At 35.1% G+C, this 22858-nt stretch overlaps 1 long non-coding RNA gene and 1 pseudogene across 1 annotated transcript; both read right to left on the bottom strand.

The window, feature by feature from the left end:
- Positions 1–4000: 4000 nt before the first annotated feature.
- LOC116106149 lies at positions 4001–14835 on the bottom strand (annotated as a pseudogene).
- A 1451-nt stretch (positions 14836–16286) lies between these two features.
- On the bottom strand, positions 16287–17446 carry LOC116106201. Its single transcript, XR_004124287.1, has 3 exons — positions 17316–17446; positions 16892–17064; positions 16287–16789 (listed from the first exon to the last, which is right to left on the bottom strand). It is a non-coding gene; the product is annotated as an uncharacterized LOC116106201 (long non-coding RNA).
- Positions 17447–22858: the final 5412 nt, after the last annotated feature.

Below are 22858 nucleotides of genomic sequence, written 5' to 3'. Positions count from 1 at the left end.
GCTGAGGATCAGGATGGCATGGCGTGCGATCTGCGATCTGGCCACACGATCGAGAACTCTGATGCGTGCGTCTGCGATCGGCCAAGCGATTGGAAATTCTGATGCACATCGAAAGAATTCTAACGCGTGCGATCTACGATCTGGCCACGCGATCGGAGAACTCTGACCCGGGTTTGAGATCTGAGCACGCCATCAAGGAACTTTGATGCAGGTTCGAGAATCGGACCTGCATGGGCCACCAAACTGTTGACGCTTGATTTTGGACGCCAACGACTTGCACGTGGAAACGCTGAGCTGACTCAGGAGACATACGTGATGGATCCATGAGATTTGAATATGGAGCTGAGATTATATATTTTGCGAAAAATAAATAAAGATTGGCAAGAGGGGTTTTTATAGTGGTTCGGATGCAACAAGCGACTCCTACATCCACTGTTATTTTTTATTTGATCTCTCCCACTTCTATGATTTGGCCCGTAGGCATACAAAGATAAAAATACAGTGTTTTTACAGAGAGAAAGAATTGAAGCTAAATCTCGCCCAGCCTCCCTTCTTCGGGAAGAGAGTGCCCATTTTTTCACATTTGCACTCAATGCGATGAGCTTTTGCAAACTGCCTGACACATGAAGCTCTTGTCCATTCATCTCTTTGAAATAAGATAAATTGGTGAGATATCTTGGAGATATGGGCTTGACACTAGTACAAATAGACATAATTGTGCTGACATATGCTTGACTTTTGAGGTTAATACCTTCAAGAAACCAAATACAATAAGTAAATGCACATACATGATGTTGAATAAAAGAGAATAATCCAAACAAAATTTATTGAATCTTTTTACTTGCATCGGAAGATCTCCACCACTGAAAACAATTTTATGTTGTATATATTGAAGTAATTAACAAACATTAAACATAGAATTACGGCTGTATTAATAATTTCCTCTCCACCTTACACAGGCTTCACATCGATTATCTCTTGCCTCTAATGTCCATTTCAGACCTTACCTTCTTTCAAGGGCTTTATACAGGTATACCATATCTACACATTACACTAGTTTTTTCAAAGGGATATTAGAAGTCTAGCTAAAATGAACTCTAAACACTAAAAAATTATATCGAAAAATTCACTCAAAGAATAGACACATCCTATCCTTGTAATTAAAAAAAAGCTATGTTTTTAGCCCATATAAAATTGTAGATACAGAAATTTGCACCAACTAGCGAGATCCGATCAACCTTGTTAGGATCGGAACTGATGTGTGCGTGATTAAGAATAATCAGCAATGTATATAAAATTAAATAAAGTAAATAAAATGAGAGTTTTAAAGTGGTTCAGCGAGGTTAACTCTGAAGCCTACGGCCACTATTTTTGTATTTGCTATGAGAGCTTACAATATAATTCCTATGTCAAATTCGTAGTCCATTTCTCATCATTTGAGAAAGTTTATATACAAGATTTGTACAGAGAAAAGAGCGAAATTAAGGAGATTGCAATTGATCTGAATCACAATTCCGATATTTTCGCGATTGGCCGCTGTGATTGCGCAATAATCGTTGTTGATCTAGTCATTCCCGTAATATCTAGATCTGAAGTAATATGAGGATTGATTGAATAATTGCTCAGATTGCTCGCGACTAGCTTAAGTTGGGTTAAGCTATAGCTCGATCAGCTTATGCTGGGTCGATCAATCATCGTTGCCGAGCTAGTTCTAGGTTAGGCTATACCCTCGCAAAGGCCTGATCTGGATGAAAAAATCACACACAATAAGAATGAACAAGTTTACAACATTTCCATATTACATAAACTCAACCCTAATTGAATAAAAATCAACATAATTCAATCCATTAACCGAAAAGAAACTTACTTTAAGTGAATAAGTTCAATTTAAAGCTTCAAGCTCCATCATGGTATTAGCTTCACTGTTCCTAAAGACAGCCACCAATGTGCGTATAGCCGCCACAGCCTCTGCCAAATCCGGCTGTTTCCTCCAATTATTAAACTCCTCGATCACACTGAACGTCCTTCCACTCCTCACACCGGCGTCAACTTCAAGTCCCGCCGCCATTGTGGCCGCCTCCTGTGCCTGCGCCAGCCAGTCGCTCGTTACGACGACGTGGTGCACCGCGCGAGTCTGGTAGTACGCCGAAACCGACATGTTCCGGTCAAAGTTAGGATTCTGAGGCGCGGCCGGGGCGGTGGAGGCTGAGAGTGGTGGTGGCGAGAGAGTGATTGAATCCGATGGAAGTGCTTCGTTTCGAGTGCTTTGGTAGTCCAAAATGAAAGAAGCTGATCTCCACCATTTATAGGTGTTTGTTTCAAGAATCACTTTATCGGGAAAATTTGGCTCGGGTTTGGAGAGAATAAAGGAGTAAAAAACCGAAATTTTTGGCGGCACGGATTTAGAAATTGAATAGTTTATTAGTGTATATAAAACGACGCCGCCGAATGCTCTGATGTAATTCAACTTGACCCAGTATGGAATTAATACCCGCCCCGGGTTAACCCAGGCCAAAACTTCAAGGCCCTTGGCCTTTTTCAGCAGTTATGGTTTTTTTTTTTAATATCCTGGAAAATAAATTTTAAAATGAAAATACCAGGAAGAGAGACTAACGGGTCTTTGTTAAGTAACAAAGGGGAAGTCATTTGGTGTGAGTATATAAGTATAGATATATACAGAGTCTGTAAATAAAAAAACAAATAAACATAAACGTAAAGAATTTATTGAAAAAAAAAATGTATATTTTTAAGAGTAATACTACACTTACAAACACTTCTATTAACTTTCTCTCACAAATACAATGTGTCAGTTTGATCAATTTAGGAGTATCCAAAACCAGATACTTGAACCAGTTTTACATTTGGTTGACCCAAACCGAATGAATAATGTTAACAATTTACGAGATTATCATTGATTTATTAAATAATTAACAATTTAAAAGTGTAACTATAAATAAACTTAGGACAATTAAAAAAAAATGAATTGTAAGTATAAAACAAAATAAAGCTCAAATTTTTTTTTCCTACGCAAGAAAAATAAAATATCAAGTGTAAAGTTAAAATTGAGAAGAATGATAACACGATTTTTGACATAAAATCAAAGTAATAAAAAAGAAAATGGAAAACAAGACAAGGCTTGCAAATGTGGAAATCGATTACGGTTCGGGTACCTGATTTTTTCAAAATCGAAACTCAGTTAAGACTATTTATTTTATCTAAAATTCTTTAATAATACAACTCATGTATATCCATTCAATTATAGTATTATCTAATATATTCAACCATGGATGGATTATTCCAGATAATTATGAAAAGTTTAATTATAGTAACATGAAGACAATAGTTTTGTCCTTTCGATCGTATACAAAAATCTCTTAGAAATTTTTGGCTTATATTATCGATAATAGATTAAGTTGGTATCCCAATTTTCAAATCCAATCATGGGTCTAATTATTTGATCATGTCCTTTGCTAAATATATCATTTCCTTGTATTACCATTGAAGCAAACATAATAAGAAGTATAGTATTTTTTCTTAAGTGATGTATAACATATCAAAATAGATATTGTCCAAGCACCTTATTCGCTGTGTAAATAATATAAAAATTCACAGTTTGAATGGGCTTAAATAACACTACTCAAACCTGATGGATGAACGTTACATTATCAAAGAGTTTGATATATAACATTGGGCATAGGCTCTTTGGTAAATATTGTAAATGTGCCTGCACAGCTTTTAGATTGCATTCCATACAAGTTTCTGAAATTACAATGCACCCCCATCAAATCAAATTTCACTTTATAAAATCTTCTCAAAAGCCCGTTTATAAGAACTCAAACCCAGCCCAAAATGTTAAGAAATACTATTGAGAAAATATCACAATCTACCCCTATTCTTTGCAAAATTGACACAAAGGTGTTGTTTCACAACCTGAAGAACAGATCAATGAAAATTCTTAGACTGCATAGCAAATGATAAGGATATCAATAATAAAATGGTTTTAAGGCCTGAATACTACTGTAGGATGAAACTTCCTTACCTCGTCATAGGGCTCTTGCTTCGTTGCAAACCCACATTTGTAAACACCATTGTTTATCCCATTATTTATCCATTCATTAGTCTCATCAATTTGATCTTGCAGGTCAGCAGGATACTAATCCAGAGCAGGGTTTTCCGCTATATCATTGAATTGAGTATTAAACATGTGAATTATCTCCGAACTCTCATTATTAACAATTGTCTTCATCTTCTTATCCCATAGAACCTATTAATATTATAAAACAAAATCATTCACACAACTTGAACAATTAACGCAAGCATTAAAAAACAAAAACCAAAAGAATGGAAACAGTCCACATACAGGAACCGTGAACCTCCCGGAGTAGTTTGTACTTGCAAGCTTACACAGAGGGTCAGGTTCAGCTCCTGGTTCCTCCGAATTGGTAGCCGGAAAAACCCAGCCTCTATGCTCGTCAGCTTCCTTTGTTTTCTCCCATATCGGTTTAACTGACTGCGAAACAAATCAACAAACAATCTTTACATGATCATAGCATAGAGTTTTACAAATAACCAGACTTGTTAAATACGTAACACCAACCGTGAAAGTAATGGCTTTCTCGAGTCCTTTAATCTTCAAGAATGCAAGGCACCTACAGGCCCAAGGACAAGCATATGAAATATACAAATGATACCTCCCGGATTCAGCAGGAAACTGGGAACTGGGGTCTCTTGAAATAGAGTTACGAAATGTTGAAGCAAGTCTAACAAAAGACCCAGAATCTGAAACTTCATCTAGTGCAGAACGAGCCGTTTGTAGAGTATGCTAAAGAACATAAATTTATTGCAGAAATAAGTAATTTTTTTATTTTTTAGGCATAAACATAAGTCTTTCACTCATTAGTTCGTATAGAGAGTACAAACTAATCAAACAAACACAACCCAGATCAACAAATCAGTTGATTCTAAGAACTAACAATTAAACAAAGCAAAGATAAGTAAAAATGAATGTGAAAATGGTTGATGGTCTAGAGGGGTTGTTTGGTTGGAGGTTATCCCCCCATGATTGAGAAATCATGCTAACGTCTTTAACTGTCCAGTAATATAAGATTCAGGTAATCTTTTAAAACCGATGGTAGTCTAAATACCACTATTTTCTTAGATATTCTAAGATTAGTTGGTAATCTTATTTTTATTACAATTTTACCCTTATTAATAAAATTGTAAGACAATAATGCCCTTGTTATCTAAACAATTTACAATAAGTTTATGGACAATTTTAGCCTTATACTCAAGATTTTTAAGACATAATTACCCTTATACTTTAACCAAATTACCCAAGATCACAGCCACCCCCAACCACCCAAGAGGACTGTCAACAGTCGGCCACCATCTTCAATCACGGAAGGCCCTTTTTGATCCATGGCAAAAAACGGCTAGATTTGTGTCTATTTTATGGCCACATCTTTGGTCATGAAACAACTATAGATTTGGTCGTTTTCGGCCGAATCACATATCCATGGTCATAAATAGCCTTATCGGTGCACGATTGGCCAAATCCGACCGATCGTGCGTCATTCAGGTGACTGTCGGTGGGCAACGGTCATGGGAAGGTGGCTATGGTGTTTTTGTTAAGTTTTAAACTTTTTTTGTTGTTGAGTTGTTTTAGCTAAATCTGAAATGTTAGGGCTAAACAATAAAATACAAATTAATAATAATATTAAAATATAAGGACAATTTAGTAATCTAACCCTAAAATATAACATACTAACAAATTTATTCCTCCCAATCAAACATATCAATATAACATACTCACCAATTTAATCCTATCTAACCAAACATATTTTTAATAAGATTTCCAATCATCTTTAAGGTTATTTATCTTCCTATTAATATAATATTCTCTGTAATACAACATTCTCTTAATCAAATGTCTCGGAAAGAGAAGAGAGAAAGAGTAAAGGGGACTCTAGCCAAGTGGGCTTTATTACATAAATTTATCAAACTTCTCATATTGTAATGGTTTTTTGTGTTTATAGTGTTTTATTAACATGTCTGGTGTTGCTGACTTAGCTTTTTAGTGAAAAATAAAAAAATGGCAACTGGGTTCTGGTTTCGGAGAAGAGATAAACGTCATTAAGTATGTCATAGACACTACACATTTAGTTTAGCCCTCCGTATTTAAATTTCTTATGTCAGAATAGTCATTAACGATGAGAGTTGTACAATTTTTAAGGTCAATTATAAGTTAAGATCATTATATTAATTGAATCTGGAAGTTAAACATCATTGAAGAGAAACACATTAACTAGTTAAATGTTGAGGGTATTATTTGAGACAAATTTCAAAACTTACTTCCCACCTAGCAATGCTATTTTGTGCATTGTTGAGATAATATTATTACGTATTTCTCCATTTTTGATACAAAGTTTGTGCTTTATTATAGGACGAATTTCGTGTTGCGAAACTGTAGGGAGTAAATGTTTAATTGGGTTTTTTAGACCCAAGAAATCCACGGATCTAACAATGGCTTTGACCTAATTAAATTTTTGATAGTACGTATTTAATTTTATCTCATGGGCTGTTTTAAGTAGAAGCCCAAAATCTATTAGACTTAGCCCATTACACCCTTGATATTTATGATAACATTGTGGAATCATCTTTTATTATAACAATAATATTACGTTTTGTATTGAAATATTAAATCGAATGACGTGACATTTGAGTCAGACAAGCCATGTAGTACGTTAAGAAATATTGTACGAATGAATGGTTGTCTATCAAATATAGATGAGAGTCCACCTATAAGGATGCCCCTCCATAATCATTTTCACATGAACGCCTGTCCATACAAAATGGACAGGCATCCATTTCTCTATGTTAATCTTTCCTTACTGCTTCACAAATTTTTTATTTTCTATGAAAGAAGTGTAGTTTGGAAATAATATATTTAACTATAGTTCAACCCTTATCATCCACCATTTTTGAAAAGTTGTCAAGCATGTCAGGAAGATTATATTAGATTGAATTAATTAACAACATGCATGCACTTTTCTCATCCCAGGGACGGTAGCCCTACAACCTTCACTAACTGTTTTCCTCCTCTTTGAAGGGCCCTTTTATCAATGGGGAGAAGGTGTCTGCAGCAGATTTGTCTTTGGCGCCGAAGCTATACTATCAGTGGGTGGTTTTGTGATTTTTAGAGATGAGTTATCCTTGCCATCTTTTTGGTCTTTTATGTAGGAATACAAAGAAAGGTAACATAGAAAATTATTTTGGAACAACACTTTTGAAGGAATAATACGGAAATGGACGGGCGTCCATCTAAGAGGGATACATGTCCATTACTTTTATTTTTAATTTAAACAATGAACGGACGTTTATCTAATAGGGACACCCATCCATTGAATATGAATGTTTGTCCATAATATATGGATGGGCGTCATAATTTTTGTTTTAAAATTTTTTATTTTAAACAATGGACGGGCGGTGGAAATGGATGCCCAACCATATTTTATGGACAACTGTTTATTCGCGAAATATTTGTTAATATACTACGTGGTTGCGTCTACTCTACTGACACGTCCTTCGATACAAAAGTTCAGTGTAGGGTGTCTATAACATTATTGTTCTACGTGGCTTCATGTGCAAAATTTTGGTGTCCGTAACATTATTGATAAATAAATAATGAATTATTTCATCAAAGCATGAAGAGTGAAGGCGTTCCTTTATAAGAACCAAATTGTCATTTATCCAAAACAACAACAGCAATAAGACTAGCTGGCCATGTGCATTACAGTTCTTGTGCATGAATCTCACATATTTATACGACTTTATACATACAGATGCAACAAGCAATAAGCTTCATGATAAACCCTTCTTCTTCTTCTTCTTCTTTCTTCTTTCTTCTTCCCTGAAATGGAGTTCCAACATCTCATCCATAATAATCCATGTATAGCATTTTGTTGCATTGACTGCTAAAACAAAAGAAAAATTAAAGTCTGAACAAGAGTAATTGAAGTTAAATCGTGCAACAGAATAAATAAAATTAAAGTACCTTAAACATTCTAATGCCAATGCCATCTCCTGCCAAATATCTTCCAAGCCATCATCTTCAGTCTTGGTCCTATCATCATCATCCTCTTCCATACCTACATAAACACCTGATCTTCCGTAGTAGTAGAGGAAGCCGTTAAACTGAATTTTTTTGTATCTCTGGCAAGTCTCAGCAACGCTGTTCCTCTACTACTACTGAAGATCAGGGTGTTCGTGTTGCTTTTGTTTACACCACTTTTTCTCTATTTCTTAATTAGGTTTTTTGTTTATACCATTTATTTTCATTTTCAAATTTTCAAATTGTTTTTTTTGTTTTTTTTTTTTCGGATTTAGATTCATCTCGTTGTGTAATTATATTCTCTATAACTTTAATAATATATTTTCATAAAACAAAGAGATATATTGAAATAAAAAAAATGTTTTAATGATTTTGAAGATTTAGCGTTAGGGTTTATGATTAAGAATTAAAGATTAAAAATGAAAAACAAGATTATGAGTTTATTTATAAATTATTATGTCATTTCTAATAATATTTGTAAAGTATTACCATTGAATAAAACATAAGAAGAACAGTAATTTTTCTTAAATGATGTATAGCATATCAGTATAGATAATATCTAAGTATTTTTAACGCAAAATAAAAGTTACAGATTTCTTTAGTCAATTTTCTTTAATACAATATGAATTTTATTGTTTTCAAATTATAAAAATATAAGAAATCATTGAAAACGTGAGATCAATTAAATAAAAAAAATCACAGCAGGTAGAAATAAACGGAAAATTCTTTATAAAGATGATCAATCCATGTCTTCAGAGTTAGAAATTACAATTTGAGATACAAAAATATATGAAAAATACAAAGAAAACCAAAATGACCCACAAAAGCATCTCAACATCAATCTTAATATAAAGTTGAGCTCCATCTCCAAATTCAGATTTAGCAGCCAAAAACAAATCATTAGTGCTCACAAACTCATACGCATACTGTGACTGACTTCTTGTTTTATGCGGCATTTGGTGTCCAGGTTTGAGAGAAGAGGGATATGGATGATTAAGGGTCTGTTGAGGGTGCTGGGTTTTGGTTCATGAAGGTTCACATGGGAGTGGGTTTTTATTTATGGTTATGGGCTTTGGGCATGGAGTCCCCTTGGACTTGGATTTAACGGAGGTGGGTTGGGTTTATGAGAAGATGGCTTAGGAGGTTTTTATTGGACTGTTACATAAGGGTCTTGGCAGATAATATTACACAAACAACTCCATTTTATAAACTTTTTTTCACTGATCAGTTTGTAATTAATTTAAATTTATTTTACAAAGAAAAAGGTTGCGCACTGAATTTGTGCATCAAATAACGTGATAAAATTCTGACCATTAATTCATTATCAGTTAATATTAATCAACGGTTAAGATTTCACTACGTCATTCGGTACATAAATTCGGTACGCAACCTTCATGACTCTATCATTTTCCATAAAAGATTAAAGAGAAACACAATAGTTTAAGAAAATTACCTACGTGTCCTTTTACTTTACAGAAGAACAATAAAAGAAATATTGACCTATGGGCTCCACATCCACTCCAGCCCCACCACCTTCCTTAATTTAATCTCTCGTTGCATTTGAAGTTGTCAGGATTAGATAATTCCATGTTCTTTGGGAACAACCGCTAGCTATATATAGGAACACAGGGAGAAAAGGAGCATTTTGTTTGGTGGGTGGGATATCTTCTGTCAGTCCAATCAGTTTCATGAAAAGCTACGGCTACCCACCACCGGTCACAATCCAAACCGTATCAAGACAAAAAATGATACTAGCCCAGTACTTTATTTTATCATTGTGCTTTCCATATTCTGCAAATTGATGATAAGCCACATTCATCATTCATGTACTGAAGCTAAAAGGATTCATGAGGATTCCTAAAATTAGGAAGAGCCACAATTTAAATACCCTACCTCATGCATGTTTGATTCTGGAATGCAAATAGTTAAACCAAACATGGGATAGGGAATAAGATTCCTATTCCCATGTTTATTATTGTGAAGCAAACACAGCCCTAGGGTATAGGATAGCTTCTGTTCTTTATACGTTGCCAGAATAGCAAAATTAGCCATCGTGTTCAGGAGACCTGCTGACGACTTGCAAAATTTAAGTTTTCTGGTCATTAAAAGATTAGCGTCAACAGCAATGAATTGAGAATATATAAGTTTAAGAGAACAGTATTCTGCCTGCGGATAATTTAGAAGTGATGTCCATGGTTCTTTGGCTCCTTTTTTGTGTGCAACAACTCAATATCAACATAATTGCTACCCAGAAATTGTCCAAGAAAAAAAAAAAATAGACAAGACGAGATACATGGAGTCTTACCTTCTGTTGACGCTTGATTTTGGACGCCAACGACTCGCACGTGGGAAACGCTGAGCTGACTCAGGAGACACACGTGATGGATCCATGAGATTTGAATATGGAGCTGAGATTATATATTTTGCAGAAAAATAAATAAAAGATTGGCAAGAGGGGTTTTTATAGTGGTTCGGATGCAACAAGCGACTCCTACATCCACTGTTATTTTATTTGATCTCTCCCTACTTCTATGATTTTGCCCGTAAGACATACAAAGATGAAAAAATACAGTGTTTTTAAAGAGAGAAAGAATTGAAGCTAAATCTCAGCCCAGCCTCCCTTCTTCGGGAAGAGGAGTGCCCATTTATTCACATTTGCACTCAATGCGATGAGAGCTTTTGCAAACTGCCTTGACACATGAAAGGCTCTTGTCCATTCATCTCTTTGAAATAAGATAAAGTTGGTGAGAATATCTTTGGAGATATGGGCTTGACAGCTAGTACAAATAGACATTAATTGTGCTGACATATGCTTGACTTTTGAGGTATAATACCTTCAAAGAAACCAAATACAATAAGTAAATGCACATACATGAGTTGAATAAAAAGAGAATAATCCAAACAAAATAAATTATTGAAATCTTTTTACTTGCATCGGGAAGATCTCCACCAGCTAGAAACAATTTTATGTTGTATATATTGAAGTAATTAACAAACATTAAACATGAAGGCTTCACACACAAGCCATATGCCTATATCATATATAGGCATGGCTGGACAATAAAAGAAGTACTGAACAATTTAATTAAATTTTCAATTCTAGAAGAATGGATATATCATGCTCACAATCAAACCATATATCTCAGATAGAACAGCAGCATATTCAAATGTGGTACATTATGGCATACAAGTAACATGGAAATAAAATTAGCCGAAAAAATTAACAGCCCACTGAAGAAACACATTTGCATATTCACATACATTGGAGATTAAACTAAGCTTATTTAGTTTTATTAAGAGTCTAGTTTTGTTAATGTGGGTTATAAGTTAGTACGTATTAAGATTCCTAGTTTGAGTAGCATTATAATTTAACATCTCTATAAAGAAATGTATTGTCAATTTATATTTGATAAAATAAAATAATAAATCTCCCTCTTATGTTAGCTTGAGTTGCTATCATGTTGTTGTTTTTTTAATTATTTTTTATATTCCTACAACATAATGTAGCAAAATGCTACTCCAGGATTAGCTGAGGCCCACAAAATAGTAGAATTCCTATCTTAGGTGTAGATGAGGCTCATATAACAGAACTCATTTAGACAAAAGAGACAAATGGGTGTTTTTATAAGCCTATAAGCTGTTCAAACTAGTTTATAAGCTCTAAAATTAAATTGACATATTTGTTTATAATTTTTTTGTACTTATAAGCTGAGTTTATAAGTTAAAAAAAAAATTAAATTGGGGGGAAGATATTTTGAAGATATATATTTTTTTTTTTGGCTGCTTATAAGCTAGTTTGAGTAAATATATTACCATATTATCCTTATTTAATTTTAAAATTCCATTGTATAATTTATTATTTGATAAAATAATGTAATGCTCTTTTTAGTCATTTTAATAATAAAATATACTTATAAACTACATTTTGTCAAACGTGTCAATTATTTATCAATCACTTATAAGTATTTTAACTAAACACGTAACTGCTTAAAATTTCAAATGCTTATAAGCTTAAAGTAACTTATAAGCTAATTTTCATAAGCTCAACCAAACATGCTTATAAGCTTCTCTAAAGTCAGTTTGTAAAACCCTTGGATATACTCTATATACTTTTAAGTCAATGATATTACACTAAAATATTTTTGAAGGAAAGTAAATGATGTTAAATTAAAGGGCTTCTCAATCTCATGTATGCGCACTGCTTCCTTGTGCTAATCTTAAAATTTAATCATATGATTACAAGATGAGATGGTAGGATACCTTTCAGAATCTTGTTTGGATCTTGTTTGAATGAATTTAATGGAAAAAATAATACAAATATAATAATTAAGGAAGGAAACAAAGAATGAAAAGAAAATAGAACAAGACACGACGAATACAATGGAGCTACCTTCTGTTGACGCTTGATTTTGGACGCCAACGACTCGCACGTGAAACGCTGAGCTGACTCAGAGACACAGCTGATGGATCCATGAGATTTGATATGGACTGAGATATATATTTTGCAGAAAAATATAAAGATTGGCAAGAGGGTTTTTATAGTGGTTCGATGCAACACGACTCCTACATCCACGGTTATTTTATTTGATCTCTCCCTACTTCTATGATTTTGCCCGTAGACAACAAAAATGAAAAATACAGTGTTTTTATATAGAGAAAGAATGAAGCTAATCTCACCCCAGCTCCTTCTCGGGAGAGGAGTCCCATTTATTCACTTTTGCACTCAATGCATGAGAGCTTTTGCAAACTGCCTTGACACATGAAAGGCTCTTGTCCATTCATCTCTTTGAAATGATAAGTTGGTGAATCTCTTGGAGATATGGGCTTGGCAGCTGGTACAAAGAGATATTAATTGTGTGACATAGGCTTGATTTTTGAGGCATAACAAGCCCCTAGTTTTGAAGTGCGTTCACTTTAGAAACAAAGTCTTTGATCTGACTGCTGCGGTCTCGAACTGAAGAGCTTGAACTAAAATGTTAGGAAGATGATCAGAAATCTGTTAGGAAAACGACCTGAAATCTGTTGGAGCGACCAAAAATATGTTAAAACTATCAGAATCTGTTAGAAAACATCTAATCTGTTGAACGACCAGAAATCTGTTCGGAAAACGACCAGAAATCTGTTAGAAAAACGACCAGAAATCTGTAGAAAACGACAGAAATCGTTAGGAAAATCAGAATCTAGTAGAGCTCGACCTGAAATCTGGTAGGAAACGACCTGAAAGGTCATAACGAGCTAATCTGAGCAAAACGAGCTCAATTGAGAGCAAAACGATCTCGACCTGAGAGATCAAAACCGCTCAAAAAGCAAATAGACCTCATTTTAGAGGTCAACGACCTCTCCTCAACCTGAGAGGTCAAACGACCTGAATAAGCAAACGACCTCACTTGAAGGGCAAAACGAGCTCAATGGCAACAACGACCTCAACCTGAGAGGTCAAACAAGCTCAAAAGCAAACACCTCAATTTAGAGTCAAACCGACCTCTCCTCGACCTGAGAGGTCAAAACGACCTAATGAGCAAAATGACCTCAACTGAGATTCAAAACAAGCTCAATGACAAAACGACCTCAATTGGGAGATCATAACGCTCTACCTAGAGCACAAGAGATCAGCGATCTGAACACCCGATTTGAGCTAAAGTCCGCGACCTGAAGCTGAGGTCAGGTGCATGGCGTGCGATCTGCGATCTGGCCACACGATCGAGAACTCTGATGCGTGCGATCTGCGATCTGCAAGCGATTGGAGAATTCTGATGCACGATCGAGAATTCACACGCGTGCGATCTACGATCTGCCACGCGATCGAGAACTCTGACCCGGTTTGTAGATCTGAGCCACGCCATCAGGAACTTTGATGCAGTTCGAAATCGGACCTGCATGGGCCACCAAACTGTTGACGCTTGTTTGGACGCCAACGACTTGCACGTGGGAAACGCTGAGCTGACTCAGGAGACATACGTGATGGATCCATGAGATTTGAATATGAGCTGAGATTATATTTTTGCAGAAAATAAATAAAAGATTGCAAGAGGGTTTTTATAGTGTTTCGGATGCAACACAGCGACTCCTACATCCACTGTTAGTTTATTTGATCTCTCCCTACTTCTATGATTTTGCCCGTAAGCATACAAAGATGAAAAATACAGTGTTTTTACAGAGAGAAAGAATTGAAGCTAAATCTCAGCCCAGCCTCCCTTCTTCGGGAAGAGGATTGCCCATTATTCACATTTGCACTCAATCGATGAGAGCTTTTGCAAACTGCCTTGACACATGAAGGCTCTTGTCCATTCATCTCTTTGAAATAAGATAAAGTGGTGAGATACTTTGAGATATGGCTTGACAGCTAGTACAAATAGACATTAATTGTGCTGACATATGCTTGACTTTTGAGGTATAATACCTTCAAGAAACCAAATACAATAATCAAATAAATGCACTACATAGTTGAATAAAGAGATAATCCAAACAAATAAATATTGAATCTTTTTACTTGCTCGGGAAGTCTCCACCAGCTAGAAACAATTTTATGTTGTATATATTGAAGTAATTACAACATTACATGAAGGCTTCACACACAGCCATGCCTATATCATATATGCATGGCTGGACAATAAAAAGTACTGAACAATTTAATTAAATTTTCAATTCATAGAAGAATGGATAATCATGCTCACAATCAAACCATATATCTCAGATAGAACAGCAGCATATTCAAATGTGTACATTATGGCATACAAGTAACATGGAAATAAAATAGCCGAAAAAATTAACAGCCCACTGAAGAAACCATTTGCTATCACATCCATTGGAGATTAAACTAGCTTTTTGTTTATTAAGAGTCTGTTTGTGTAATTTTTTTAATATATGCTTATATTATTAGAGGGCCCCAAAATAACTCCTACCTAGGGTCACAAATGTTCTAGAGACGACCCTGCACCTGATCTTCTGTAGTAGTAGAGGAAGCCGTTAAATTGAATTTTTTTGTATCTCTGGCAAGTCTCTGCAACGCTGTTCCTCTACTACTACTGAAGATCAGGGTGTTCGTGTTGCTTTTGTTTACACCACTTTTTCTTTATTTCTTAATTAGGTTTTTGGTTTATACCATTTATTTTCATTTTCAAATTTTCAAATTGTTTTTTTTGTTTTTTTTTTTTCGGATTTAGATTCATCTCGTTGTGTAATTATATTCTCTATAACTTTAATAATATATTTTCATAAAACAAAGAGATATATTGAAATAAAAAAAATGTTTTAATGATTTTGAAGATTTAGCGTTAGGGTTTATGATTAAGAATTAAAGATTAAAAATGAAAAACAAGATTATGAGTTTATTTATAAATTATTATGTCATTTCTAATAATATTTGTAAAGTATTACCATTGAATAAAACATAAGAAGAACAGTAATTTTTCTTAAATGATGTATAGCATATCAGTATAGATAATATCTAAGTATTTTTAACGCAAAATAAAAGTTACAGATTTCTTTAGTCAATTTTCTTTAATACAATATGAATTTTATTGTTTTCAAATTATAAAAATATAAGAAATCATTGAAAACGTGAGATCAATTAAATAAAAAAAATCACAGCAGGTAGAAATAAACGGAAAATTCTTTATAAAGATGATCAATCCATGTCTTCAGAGTTAGAAATTACAATTTGAGATACAAAAATATATGAAAAATACAAAGAAAACCAAAATGACCCACAAAAGCATCTCAACATCAATCTTAATATAAAGTTGAGCTCCATCTCCAAATTCAGATTTAGCAGCCAAAAACAAATCATTAGTGCTCACAAACTCATACGCATACTGTGACTGACTTCTTGTTTTATGCGGCATTTGGTGTCCAGGTTTGAGAGAAGAGGGATATGGATGATTAAGGGTCTGTTGAGGGTGCTGGGTTTTGGTTCATGAAGGTTCACATGGGAGTGGGTTTTTATTTATGGTTATGGGCTTTGGGCATGGAGTCCCCTTGGACTTGGATTTAACGGAGGTGGGTTGGGTTTATGAGAAGATGGCTTAGGAGGTTTTTATTGGACTGTTACATAAGGGTCTTGGCAGATAATATTACACAAACAACTCCATTTTATAAACTTTTTTTCACTGATCAGTTTGTAATTAATTTAAATTTATTTTACAAAGAAAAAGGTTGCGCACTGAATTTGTGCATCAAATAACGTGATAAAATTCTGACCATTAATTCATTATCAGTTAATATTAATCAACGGTTAAGATTTCACTACGTCATTCGGTACATAAATTCGGTACGCAACCTTCATGACTCTATCATTTTCCATAAAAGATTAAAGAGAAACACAATAGTTTAAGAAAATTACCTACGTGTCCTTTTACTTTACAGAAGAACAATAAAAGAAATATTGACCTATGGGCTCCACATCCACTCCAGCCCCACCACCTTCCTTAATTTAATCTCTCGTTGCATTTGAAGTTGTCAGGATTAGATAATTCCATGTTCTTTGGGAACAACCGCTAGCTATATATAGGAACACAGGGAGAAAAGGAGCATTTTGTTTGGTGGGTGGGATATCTTCTGTCAGTCCAATCAGTTTCATGAAAAGCTACGGCTACCCACCACCGGTCACAATCCAAACCGTATCAAGACAAAAAATGATACTAGCCCAGTACTTTATTTTATCATTGTGCTTTCCATATTCTGCAAATTGATGATAAGCCACATTCATCATTCATGTACTGAAGCTAAAAGGATTCATGAGGATTCCTAAAATTAGGAAGAGCCACAATTTAAATACCCTACCTCATGCATGTTTGATTCTGGAATGCAAATAGTTAAACCAAACATGGGATAGGGAATAAGATTCCTATTCCCATGTTTATTATTGTGAAGCAAACACAGCCCTAGGGTATAGGATAGCTTCTGTTCTTTATACGTTGCCAGAATAGCAAAATTAGCCATCGTGTTCAGGAGACCTGCTGACGACTTGCAAAATTTAAGTTTTCTGGTCATTAAAAGATTAGCGTCAACAGCAATGAATTGAGAATATATAAGTTTAAGAGAACAGTATTCTGCCTGCGGATAATTTAGAAGTGATGTCCATGGTTCTTTGGCTCCTTTTTTGTGTGCAACAACTCAATATCAACATAATTGCTACCCAGAAATTGTCCAAGAAAAAAAAAAAATTGATCTCAAGATGTGAGGGAATTAAGTGATGGCAGCTGACCTGAGAGATGAATGTAGATGAAGCAGACGAAGAGCTTGAGAAGAAAATGACCTGACAGTGAAGTTATTTTTTGAACAGAAAAACGTAAATAAAAGAAAGACTAGTGGAGAATTTGTACTGGCCAACTTTAGCAACTACATAACTCACTAAGTTGAAAGTTCCTGCCCCACCCACCTACCTCCTCTTTTCTAACTCATTGAGAGTATACTATGTTATCAGTGTCCAAAGTAAAATGAAATATATATAAGAACCACAGATATTATTATATCAAACCAAGATGTATACAAATATATGGTACTAGTTGCAAACTTACATAAACAATATGAAAACAAACCAAAAAAGTAAATCAAACTTCCAAACCCAAACCAAAAATGTAAATCAAACTTTCAAACCGAAACAAAACCAACTGACCATGGGACCATGGGACCATAGACAATATTAAATCAACTCTCAAACACACATTAACAAAGTTTTTAAATAAAACGATAGACTGGTTTGATCCCGTAAGAAACTTCTGATGTAGCTTCATTTTCTTTCTTGAAGAACAGAACTACATCACCAGGTTTTAGTCCCTTTCTATCAACAAATTTTCGCCATTCACCTCCAATAACAGGCTTTGCATAACCACGCCGGCGGACGGCCAAGCGGAGAGACCAGTATCTCTCAATATGCGTTTGCCCTAAATCCTTTACAGTTAGACGTGCAGCGCATCGGCCTTGACCAAAAGCAGGGAAGTGATTGAGACACCTTGTTGGAACAGACAATTTACTGGTAATGTCCGTCCGTGTCAGTTTCTTTTCGAGGACTAATGTAGCCATTATTCTTCTCTCAAAGAAACAGAAAGAGAGTGATTGTGAGGGAGTGGAAATGAAGGTGAGAAATGAAGGAGTGAATTTGTGTATATATATACAGTAGTGAGTAGAGTTAGGGAACAGGACGTGTCATCGAGGTGACGGTTTTCATGCACGCTTACAGAGGTCTCTTTTGAAGATCAAAGTTAAAGGAACAAAAAGAATAGATGAAAAGGTCAAAAGTAGAGGAATAGTCAAGGAATAAATATATATAATTCTCTCACACCAGGGAATATATATATATAATTCTCTCACACTATGACATGGCAGCATGNGATAAATGAGATTGATGATGCTTGTCAAAAGGATTCTCGTGAAGAAGAGGAAGTAGATGAGAGTGAGAATGAGGTTATTGAGGAAGCTGATAGTGGAAAGATGCTTATGCTCAAGAAGTTGCTGCATACTCAAGTAAACCCGCAAGAGAACCAAAGGGAGAACTCGTTCCATACAAGGTGCACTATCAAGAGAAAAGTTTGTTCAATGATCATTGATAATGGGAGTTGTACCAATGTTGCTTCCACAAAACTTGTGGAGAAATTGGGGCTGCTGGTTGTGGATCATTCTCACCCATACAAGCTACAATGGTTGAGCAATGGAGACACCATACAAGTAGTCAAGCAAGTAGTAGTACCATTCTCCATTGGGAGGAGCTATTTGGATGAGGTACTTTGTGACATCATTCCCATGGATGCTTGCAATCTTTTATTTGGAAGGCCATGGCAATATGATAGAGAAGTGATCCATGATGGCCGCAAGAATACATACTCATTCAAGCTCGCAGTGATCTACAAAAGGATGAGATATTAAGGGGATAACTAAAAGAGACAAAAACTAAGGAATTCATATAGTATTCCTGAAGAAGATAGTGATGGATGTGGTATTTAATTATATAAGGAATTCATAAGTAGAATCGGGTTCAAGGTAATGTTTAATCAATTCAAACTTATAATGTCCAACCGAACAAATAGATCCCAAATATTAATTGATCCAGCTTCTATAAGGATGTTATGATGCAAAAATATTCCAATATTTTGGAAGTGTACACTGTCTAATTAAAAATTGCAGTAATTTTGGTGGTATAACTGTCATAATTTAAAACTGCTATGAACATTGCAGATACCCACAGGTCCACCCATACCCGCATAAGGTAGGGCTTGAATATTATCCATTTAGATCGACTCGTTGTGGTCATGTACCCGCAAGATCCGCACCCTTTGGGTTCGACCCACCCGCCTGTTTTGCCAAGTCTAGATTCTAACACACCCACCCTAAGTTCGAACTCAAGATCAAAGGGTTTCACTATGTCTTTTTGTCGAATACACTCTCACAGAGAGATTCTAGAGTTATAAATTAAAAAATAAAAGTCAGCTTGTAAAACCCTTGGATATACTCTATATACTTTTCAGTCAATGATATTACAGTAATATATTTTTGAAGGAAACGTAAATGATATTAAATTAAAGGCTTCTCATGTATGCGCACTGCTTCCTTGTGCTAATCTTAAAATTTAATCATATGATATAAGATAGATGCTAGATCCCTTTCAGGATCTTGTTTGAATGAATTTAATGGAAAAATAATACAAATATAATAATTAAAGAAAGAACAAAGAATGAAAGAAATCCATTTTATGTGAATAACAACTTAAACTGACTACTACTCCATACTTCAACAAGTTTTACAACTGATACATTTACAAGTCTAAACACTTGTAAACATGAGTAGACAAGAATTAAAAGTCCTAAAACACTTGCTAATTCGGTTGAATCAAAGAGTTTCATTCCAAGTCCTAAAACACTTGGATTGTGGAGTGTGGAAAGCATTGGAAGAGATTCGGCCCAAGCTTCCAAGGGAGAGAGAGCCCAAGCACTTCGGCCCAAACCATTCCAAGTCCAAGCCCAACAAAGGAGCTCAAGTCTACTAAAGAGAAGCCCAAGGTGTTGAAGTGAACCCATTCGGCCCAATTCTAATTCCAAAAGGGAAAGTCCACTTGAACCCTTATTGGATCCATTTACAAGATCTTCAAGGCCCAATCTCTACACCCTTATTAGTAGACTTGATTAGATCATTGATCAAGTTTTGGGCTAATAAAGTGAGTTTTTTCAACTAATGGGGTGGTTAAAGACATGAACCCTAAATTAGGGATTCATGTCCCTTTTGCATTAAATGGGTATGACCTTAATTTTGAATGGAAGGCTTGTAATTATTTTGTGTAATTTTTATTATTTTCATTTCTTGTATGGTAATTGTTGATTACACTTTTAACCTTGTAATTGCCTATATAAGGCACCTATTCTCCTTGTAAAAGTAGTTCATGAAATATCAAAATTTGGTTTTAACCATTAGAGAACTTTGTGTTCTTATTGAGATTTCTTTATCCAAGTCTTGGCAAGGAATTTGGTGGTGAATTGATTCAAGTTGGTGGAGAATTCCTTTATGCTTGAAGTGTTCATTCTTGTCTTAACCTAAAATTGCAAGTAAGTGTGACATTTGCTTCCATTTATGTTTGACCGAATTTGAGCTTGAGTTTAGGGCATATTTTTGGTTTTGTTTGTGTTGCAAATTGGTTGGATTTGGATCATTTGGTATCGAGCTTAGGTTGTGAATTGGAGTAGGAATGATTGAATGAAGTTGGCTGGATTTTGGAGTCTACATTGTCGGATTTGGAGTTCTTTGGCCTAATGTTTTTCAAAATTTTCTTTGTTACAAGTGATTGAACAATTTTTCTCTCTCATCAAACACTATTCCCTAACCAAATCCCTTACACCTTGTTCCCTTCTACCAAACCCATTGCCACCTCACCCAAACCCTAACCAATTTCCTCAAAGTCAACTAAACCCATTCCTTCACCAACCAACCACCCTTAACCAAACCTTAAACCCTTAACCTAACCCTAAACCCTAAACACAACCCTAAACCCAAACCAATTACTAACCTAATCTCATCTCCATAAAACCATTTCTTAGCCTAATCACAAAAATACTATTCATAGATACTATTCACATACACTATTCACAAAATACTTATACTTAACCAAATCACTAAACTCATACCACTTGACCTTTCCCCCCCATTTTCTATTTTTCTTTAACATTCAAAAGTTACTGTTCATCCGAGTTACTGTTCACAGTAGCTAAACTTTCAAATTTTCATTTCAAACAAGTCCTTCCTCCCCCAATTCCACCCCCAACACCATGGGAAAGTGCCACCAAAAAATTCAAGAAAACTGATGAAGTAAGAGAAATATGTCAAGCATGATGGAATTGATGGTTAACATGTCTAAGGACATTGCCAACCTTTCAACCCCAACGCACCTTTGAGGAAACCCCACAACCACCCCCACGGGATGGTCGCCCACACTACACCACACGACCATCCTTAGGACACCATGTATATGGAAAACCTAAGAGATATTAATGATTCATCTAGTGAATCCGAAGTGCCTAGGGAGAGAAAGTTTGATGATGATAGGGTCTTAAAGTAGACTTAGCCGAATTCAATGGAAGTCTTGATCCAAATGACTTCATTGATTGGTTGCATGAGATTGAGCGGGTATTTGAATTAAGGGCTACAATGATGAAAAGAAGTGTAAAGTAGCATATTAAAGTTCAAGGAGTATGCCTCCTTTGGTGGGAAAATACAAGGAAGAAGAGAGAAAGAGAAGGGAAGATTAGAATTAGATCATGGAGAAATTGAAGAGAGTGTTGAAGAAAAGATTCTTGCTTGATAATCAAACAAGACCTTTATCTTAAGCTCCTAATTTGAAGCAAGGAGATAGAAAAGTTGAGGAGTATATTCAGGAGTTTGACGTGTTGATGTTGAGAGTGATATTCCCGAGAGAAAGAGCATACAATTGCAAGTTCATCGGCGGTTTTGAGTAAGGACATTGCATACAAGCTTGAGTTGCAAACTTACCATTCCTTTGGGGATGTTGCAAGCTGTCCACAGATTGAAAAGCAATTGAAGAGCATGAAGTCCTTGCCCCCAAGAAACTCTTTAAGGAAAGTAACTACCAAAGGGGTTCACCTTCCTACACCAAACCATATGTGGCACCTATGGTTTATGATAAGAACAAACCAATGAACACCAAAGGAGAAAACAGGTTTTGTGAAGAATGATGCTCCACGGCCTGATTTGAAGACAAGAAATGTTTCAATGTCAATGTTATGGGCACTACCAAGCAAATTGTCCAAACCGAAAGTTATGACTCTTAGAGAATTGACTGTATTTGATTTATCCCTTGCGTGCAACCTACAATTATTTAATCATATACTCTCCATTATAATCAAGGAATATATATATATATATATATATCATTAATTTGTTCATGTTGAGACCTTTAAATAAATTAACCAACAACGAATTATTAAAGTCAAAACTTATAAATGATTCTCATGTTTGGAAGTAACAGTTGGAGTGAGAAAGACTTGATAACGGTACCATCTCAATCATACACGTATAAACATCAAACCCATTTTTCCAATCAGATCACAATAATAAGAAACTTACAAAATGAATCACTACAAGTATACTGTATATGTAGGAGGTTCAAGCTTTTCGTACAGCACTTATCATGAAATTATTCATGATGTTTAATTATTTAAGCATCGTGATTTTCTCATTTGACCAATAAACAAAGCTAGATGCCCATGTTTTTCTTTGTGAATTTTTTATGTTTATATGGAGTGGAGC

This window comes from Pistacia vera, unplaced genomic scaffold (assembly GCF_008641045.1).
Source record: "Pistacia vera cultivar Batoury unplaced genomic scaffold, PisVer_v2 Contig51, whole genome shotgun sequence".
In the NCBI taxonomy this organism is placed as follows: domain Eukaryota; kingdom Viridiplantae; phylum Streptophyta; class Magnoliopsida; order Sapindales; family Anacardiaceae; genus Pistacia; species Pistacia vera.
This window is presented reverse-complemented; position numbering and strand designations above follow the sequence as displayed.